This window comes from Lates calcarifer, linkage group LG13, assembly GCF_001640805.2.
Source record: "Lates calcarifer isolate ASB-BC8 linkage group LG13, TLL_Latcal_v3, whole genome shotgun sequence".
Classification (NCBI taxonomy): domain Eukaryota; kingdom Metazoa; phylum Chordata; class Actinopteri; family Centropomidae; genus Lates; species Lates calcarifer.
In genome coordinates, this window is record NC_066845.1 from 1,299,404 (window position 1) to 1,308,085 (window position 8,682).

The following is an 8,682-nucleotide window of genomic DNA, read 5'->3' on the forward strand; positions in this document are numbered from 1 at the left end:
TGTGCAGAACAGTGTGAGTGCACTTTATTGATCTTCAGCCATTTTAAAGAAACATATTAAAGATATTTTGTGTGATCTGCAAGGTTAGCAGAGAATGAATGTCAGTCAGTAAGAAGATCTGGATGACTGATCTTTGATATAAATAATATATCCTGCTTCTAGGTTTTGGGTACCCTGATGGTGTAAGGCTCTGACCTTGTTGCATGCGTGCAATGCCTACTGTGTGATTCTGTGGACTCTTCAGTTACTTCCTGTTTTTTTTTTTTTTTTACCATCCTTGTAGTTTTCTTTGAACTGCCTTTATTTTGGACTTCAGATTTATCCTCTGTTGGCCTTACCATTAAAGTAAGCCTTTTGTGTTTGTTTATTAATTACATTTTTGAACTCCATCCAATGAGTCTAGTGTCTGTATTTGGATTGTTTCACTTGTGTTCCTGGTTACATCATGACAAGAAACTACTGCTTCATCTTGGAAACTAAATCAGACCACAAGCAAGATTATTCCTTGACTTGTCACTGAGCAGTAATCATTAGTCACTCTAGTCATTAGACTTGCATGGTGTGATTTCCTGGATTGTCCCAAAATTGAAATTTGTTGTCTGTCTTACCCTCAACTAGCAGCCAGGATGACTAAACCATGTCTGTGTTTCACTGTAAATGATGAGGGAGAACAATATTGAGAAACTTCAACACATGTGCACTGATAGAGAAGGGAGCACAAAAAAGTTTTGGGGGGGGTGCGGTAGTTATAGTTTTGCTTGATAGGTGTGATGTAAAAAAAAGTGTTGTCTTTTTTTTCTTACTGAAATCCAAAGAGTAGAAACCAGCAGCTCCTAATCCTGTCCCTGATTACCTCTGGTTTTCTCCTACCACACACTTAATTACAGTTAATTACAGTTAATAACTGTTATTTGGATTCACCTTGCATTCACCTTGTGTACAACACTCTCTGATGAGATGGCTCAAGTGAAAACCGTGAAGACCAGTAGGGTTTCGGAGTCATAGGGATCAGGGCTGAAAACCCACTCCTTTGAAATCTGATACTGAAAAACATGACATTATTTACTCCACTGATGACTTACAGCATTACAAACACTTTAAAAGGTGAAGTATGTGGAAGAAATTACTTGATAGTTTTTCTGTGCTTGACTTCAAATTTATGAATCATGCAGTAATATGTTAGACAGCGAGTCAATGGAATAAAATCAATTAAAAATATGAGTTAATAGATTGATTGCTTGCATAAGTTATTAGTAAATAGTAGTTTGATGAAATATTGTAAAGTGTGGAGAGAGCTCTGACTCACATTGTTTAATAAAAGCATGAGCTGTAGAGACAAGGTAATTTTTTCTTTAAAGTTGCTGCAACATGGTTGAAATACAAAATGCAGAGAGGACATTGTGTTCTATGACACTGCACAGCTTACTGAGGCTGCGGTGAACTCCTACAGCAATTATTTTGCAGAGGGCTTCTGAATTATGTGAAACGAAGCAGTGAAGAGCCTCACAGCTAATGACAAGTTTGACCTTTCGGGGCGAGGAGGAAGAGACTGGAGTTGTCGTCGTTCCAGGCAGTATTTTTGAAGGAAGGCAGGAGCAGATGGGAACATGTCAAAAAACACATGCACACATAAAGCAGGTCTTTAACTTTAATTGTCTACATATAAACAGAGAGATGAGGCTATTGCGGTACAGCTCTCTTTTTGGTGCGGGGTTGTTCGGTTGGGGTGAAAATGGAAGCGCCCCTGCACAAAACCATCAAGAAATGGCATCCGAAACACGATAATGTGAAACATTCACTTGATAATGGCATTAGCCCCGTTCACATCATCTAAATAATTTGTGTTGTTTTGTTTTCCCACAGAGATTCTAACATATTTATAGATGTTTGCAGGAGCCATTATGGTTATTTGATATGACCACATCAATTGTTTAAGACCATTGACAGAACACAGAACAGAATTCATACCCGCACTCGTTTGGAGGAAGTTTTTCCAAAACTAATTTAAAGTTCCGGAGATCAATAGCACCAGTGGGCTCATCCTCTGACTTATAGATTATGAATTTGAAATTGTTTGCCACTCCCATGGAACCCATTATTGTGCTTCACTGGAATTTGGGAAAGTAATTTCAACACCTAATGCAGTTAAGTTCTAAATCTCTAATAGGTCAAAGCAGCCTCATGTGGACTATAATCGGTCTGGTCGTTTTGTGTTTATGGTTGTGGTCTCAGGAGGACAATCTGAATGAAGGTTTAAGACCAGGTGAGCACCTTGATCTCACCAGTCATCAGAGACTACAGTGAAAAAAAAAAAAAAAAAAAGGGTTCCTTCCTAAATTCATCATGTCCAGCAATTTCAAAAGAAAGAGGATTTCACAGTCTTTGCTCAGGACTATTGCTTTTGAATTTCTATAGAAACACTCGGAAGGGCTCAAGATGCAAATTAATTTATTTATTTTTTTTTTTGGTATAACACATTTCTTTGAAAGGTCATACAAGATGCTTTTGATTTTTACAGTGCAAAATTTAAATCAGAAGTTGGTATCCTTTCTTCTTGACATAGAGACATTAGCACAATTTACACACTCTAGGAATAATGTTGATGTGTTTTCTCATATGACACAACCATGGCAAGAATGGCAGACACATGGGTAATACTGATGGATGAAGAACATTTATTTACAACAAATAAATCAAAATAATACAAAACAGAAACTGGATGGATTGAATGTGTAATCAGTAGTGTAGAGAGTGGATAACTGAGAGTGTGTTGTGTCAAAGGATAAAGCAACAGAAGAGCCTACATAAGAACAGGTGAGGGAAGAGGAGCTCTCCTTGGCCAGCAGCACATGGGGTTTACCTGGCCCAGGTGAGCTTCCTGGAATAGCAAACAAAGCAGAGAGGCTGTTACAGTGGCTGGACAGATAAAGCCAGGACCAGGTGGTGGTGATGGTCGTTTTCCAAGAGCTTCAGCCATCGCTGCATTTTACAATACAAGAGGTTAGAAGATGTCCTCCGAGCAGTCATCAGAGTAGTCTTGATGCTTCAAGTGAGTCGCTATCATAGAGTGACAAGACAGGCCGAGGCTGGCATGGTTAGCATGCTAACTCCAGAAGAAGAGAAGCCACAGAGTTAGAAGCAAAACATGGCTGTTGCTTTCTACCACTGGAGACAGCTCTTGGTGAGTGAAGGAATCAAGTTTGATGCTGAACTCCGCAACGTTCCTTCTAGCACTGCTAAAGTAAACAGCTATTAATGCTAATGTTGGCTATACAACGATAACATGTAAACAATTAAGTTTGTGCATGGTCGTCCTTGTGTGCACGCACAAGATAAACAAAGAGCCACTTATAAATAAACAGCTCCAGAGTGTCAAAAGCACCACAGTTTACCTTTAAAGTCTGATGAAATATGCTTATTAGTTAATAGATGAGAGGACTGATACCACTCTCACATCTGATTAATATGAAGCTATGAAGCCAGAAGATGGTTAGCTTAGCTTATCTTAGCATACAGACTGACTAGAAACAGGCAGAAACATACATATTTCAAGAATAAAATTGTTTAAACTCTTTTTGGAGTATTCAGTATATGTAAGAGCACCTCTGTAGTGACCAAATATGGAAGGAGAGACTTTCCTGTTGATTGCTAATTGAATCACACCTGTGGCAGGTGATAGGCCATTTTCACTGAAGACAGTTTGACATGCCAAAGTAGCAAAAGCACAGATAATGATGGAAGAAATTCATAAAGCTAGATTCGTTTCAGGGTGTGGGTATTGTGCACATTGGCTCACTGTCATAATGTCACTGTTTACTTGCACACTTGAATAGAAAGATGTCATCGTTAATTTGCTTTTCCTACTACATCTGCTGTGAAAAGGGCCGTTAATTGTGTCGAGGGTGATTCACCTGTTGATCACAAATTGAGTCACACTTGTGCCAGGGGATTGAGGAATGTGTCACTTCCTCAGTTGAGGTCTGAGGAAGGTTAATAGGGCTAAAATGTTGTGAATAAACAATTCTCCAAAAACAAATAACCATTATTTGAAGTGATGTACCAAGTGGGAATTTTCCTCCAATCAGGCAGCATCATAAACTGTGTTGTGCCATTAGAACTGTTAAATTCATATTTAACAGCATTGTTCCTTGACTTTTGGATAGACGCAAAAAATAGACCGCAAGATCTAAATCAAAGAGAGAAATATCTAACAAAGTATTTGGAATATATTGCTCCAGGATATATACTGAAAGAAATGACTGTAAAATACAGAAAGTTGGTTGTTTCAGATTTATGAAATGGTGCTGCAAATTTGAGCTTATACTGCTTATAATAAAATATTCAGAAATGTCAGGAGGAGCACAGTAAAACATGATATGATTTGGATAAACCACATCTAAAACACTGCAAGCTCTTGCATACCACCCACGGGCATTTTGGGGCTGACGCCACACAGGCTACTGTTATCATCCTCAACAGTCTGTTGCGAAGCTGAGAAACAAGAAACAAAGTGGAGCTCATCTGTTTCAATGATGATTTTACCCCATGACCTTGACAGAGTACAAACAGCAGATTTCCATGTGCGGCGTTGCCCTTGGCTCTTCTCAATCCTCTGTCTTTGGCTCTGCAGCGTTGACCCTTTTAGCTGTGCTCAATTTGTTGGTTACAAGATGATCTCAATGCCAACAAAGAGTGGGTGTTTTCTTTTCAAGTAAGAGATTCTGCATGAAATGCCCTGGCTGTGTTCCTGATTCGCACTGGCCCACTGGTCTTTACAGATTTTCAGTTTCACCCAGGAGCTACAGAGGAATCAACATGTTACATTTTAGATCACATCAAAAGCAACATTCTCTCCACATCATAGCTGGTGGGGAAACGCTGGCCTGGTCTTGCATATTCCAAACCTTCTCATTTTTTATCACCATTTTGCCTGCATTGCCCACTTCATTTTGAATTCTCCATCACAGCTACACAAGCAGTAAATCTGACAACTTCTGAGCCCCTAACACTCATGCTGAGGAGAAAATATATTACAGATACTCTCTGAGGGTTGATAGTGTCAAAAAGATTTCCTCTTACCTTGTGCCCACTGGGAATTGTCCACCTGTTTTACTAAAATGATTTTTAGGTCTTTCGGGAAGTGAATCTTGGACAGAACTGAGAGGACTGCACAGGAATTTTTGCAATAAATGGAGCAAATAAAACAAAAATATATATTTCAAATAGCAATTAATTAAGGGTTTCTTCTGAGAAGCAAATAATTTACAAATGGCTGACTCAGAAAGCTAAATTTGTGGTAGTCTGCCTAGTAGTATTTGCTTATGCATCTGTTGCAGTCATGCATACGTGGCCATAGATGTTGCCTACATAACCATCATTTGAAAAGGTCCTGCAATTTTTTGCACCAACACAAACACTCCCACATTTAATTCTGTGTGCACAGTTTGGGTATTCCAAACAGCCGCTATTAAAAACATGGCATTATTCCTGTCCATCAAGACAGACGTGGGAGAGTGAGCTTCTTCAGTGCTGTAACACTCCTGTCATAAGTTGGACCTGAGGGAACAATTGTGTCAGCTTTGATGGATTAGGTTTTAGAGTTTAAATATCCAGTCTGTGTTTGATGAGCACGGTTATATATTGCCCTGTTTTGAAAGTTTGTATGTACAGGATGTAGAGAAGGACCTCCACTGATCAGGGAGTCAGTGGTTCAGCCCCAGGCTCCTCCAGTCTGCATGTTGAAGTGTCCTTGGGCAAGATACTGAACTCCAAATTACCCCCAATGTACCATCAGTGTGTGAGTGTGTGTGAGAAGTGCGTTGTATGGACATACATGCAGTCCATATACCATTTTCCACATCTGAGTTTCAAATTGGCCAAGGAGCATGACAGTAGTCCACCGTAATGACAAACAAAGCCTAGCTCTTCTCTGGAACTGTTGGAACTGTTATTTTGCTCCAAATTGAAAATGTCTTTTTTTTAAAAAAAACATTTGCTGTACATTAGAGCTCTAGATTCTTAACTTGGAATGTTTTCTATATGATTTCATAAACTCACATGTTAAATTTCAGATTGGACTAACCTTGTCTTTTTCATTCTTGTTTTCGGTTAAGTAGTCCCCTTTTGTACGAGCCGGATTGATGCATTAGAAAAGATGCACTATTTTGTTGCCGTCATTGAGCTATTCTTGGCCACACCGTGCAGTATGTTTTGGGGGGGAAGCAGCTCAAGGCTAAATCATGGGACTGGTTAAAAAGCAGATATACATTAAAGAGGCCATCTGTCCTTTCAGTTTGTAATGCAATTTATCACTGATAAACATACAGAACTAAAGTACAGACAAGAGTGAGGTACATCAGCCTCGAGCTATAAACCTGGCAAGTCTGGAAAAAATTGAATGAACTCATGATTTCTCTTGCATTTACAAGCTGAGGGGTAGTCATATATCTCAAAATGATAGATGCAAAACTGCCTGTAGTGGCAGACATTTCCTGTTTAAAACTAAAGTCCTCAAATTGTCGTCATTCAAAGTTTTCTCTCTCAAACAGAAGAAACTCAAACAGAAAGGATTTAAAAAGAATTTAAATGTTAAATATGAAAATAAAGGAAAAATAGCTGAAAATTTGATAAATGAAATAATGAGGGAGAAGAGAGTGAGTGGACAAGATGCCCAAAGAATAAGGAGAAGCCCAAGTGAAGATAAAGCATGACTAGATGAAGGAGAAAAAACCCAGTAAGAACTGGTGTAAATGCATTACTGTAATGGAAATGTGAGATTATAAAAAAATAAACCCTCAGATTCTTAGTTATAGATTTATCCTAGTATTTTGAGAATATAGAGTGGGGTAAGAGATTAGTGTTTCTCCTTCTCCCATACAATCATTTCTTGTTTATCCTTTTGTAACTATAGACAATACTGAGCCATCCTTTCAAGTAAATGATAATTGCACTTAACAGAATTGTCAACAGGGCTGAGATCACCGGGTGAAATAGAAATATAGACTGGTGTATCATCTGTGTAACAATGGAAATGACAAATATCAAATGACAGAAACCTAATGGTTGCATATAGAGGCAAGCAAGCCCTAAGAGCTTACAGCTGTGCAGCACTCTTGTATTTTATGAAAGCACAAATATTAATTTATTTATATTGTAGTCACATTGAATCCAAATGCATTCACATTGAAATTGAATATTTTGAAACACTCCAATCAGAATTAGAATTATTTTTGTTACTGTGTATTACCTGATAGAGGTGCACAAATATATGTAATCAGTAATAATTCACTCAGGCCTACATGTAATCACACACAAGTATCTTGGTTGAGTGTCATGTTTTTAATCAATCATCAACCCTCCACTTGACAAATTTCACAATTGACACTAGAAAGTGATTCTATACAATCAAACAATGATACATTCATTGAGCTGACAGGATTTAGTTCTGATGGATCCATCACGAAGCAGAAACATGATACAATAATTTTTAATTAAAAGTTGCCATAGAAACAAAAGACAGAGCCCTTGTCTCTAACATAACTAATTAGATGTCTTAGAAATATTGGAAAAGGGTAAGATAGGAAAGCACTGCAGTGGCAAGACAATACAAGACATACCTGCACCTGTAACATATTGCATGCATCTGCAAAATTGAGTCATCAAAATCTATATTCACTGTACATTCCTAGATATGCCTGCTCTCCTGCTGTGTTAATACCAGTACTTCCTCAAAATGTATGAAGAATACACACTGAATGTGTCACTGTATAATCTCTCAGTCTGGTAAAAGACTGGTTGTTGGTTCAACAGGCTGATGGAAAGGAGAACATCACATAGAAAAGACTGAATTGAAAACTAAGAGAAGTGAATTATGGTTGCTCTGGCTTACGTGTGATGAGGAAATCACTGGCACATGTATTCATGCAGGCATAAAAATATAGTCATGCAAACAAAACATCTCCTGTAGCTACACACACATGCATGCGATACAACTCTTCTTGCTTTCCTCTAATGTGAAAAAAGGCTAAGTGTCTAAGGACAAATAAGAGGGGAAGATGTATAAAAAGAAACCGATGTAATTTTAACCCGGGAGTCTTAACTCTGAGCACTGTGCGATGTAACGGGGCTAAGCAGGGGCTTTGCACAGTGATCCACATGGTGTGTGGCTTTATGAGAGGGCAGATGGTACCACTCAAGCAGGAAGTGATTGACATAATGACATGGCCGACCGTGGAATGTGGGTGTATGTGTGTAGTGAATGAGTGTATGTGTGCCTGTGTGTGTCCAAAGATACATCCTAAAAGTGGATTCAGAGAAATCTCTTTTTTTTCTTCTATAAACCATGTTACTCTGTGTGTGTGTGTGTGTTTGTGTGTGTGTGTGTGCGTGTGCGTGTGTGCGTGTGTGATATCCAGGAATTGCACTCTGTTATGTCTGCATGTCAACACATCGAGTGGTGGCTGATGCAAGGCAAAGGCCAGTCTCATCACACTGATCATGTATGAATAACAACACACACTTTGAACTCTTATATCTCACCATACAGCTGTATAATTTCAGCGTGTCAATTTAGCTGTGGCCCCATATCTAACCACGTAAATAACAATATGTGCGTCATTTGAAAGATAGCAGAGAAAACTTATGGAGGAAAACTCACAGTGTCTCTTTCAGCTTGTTATGATA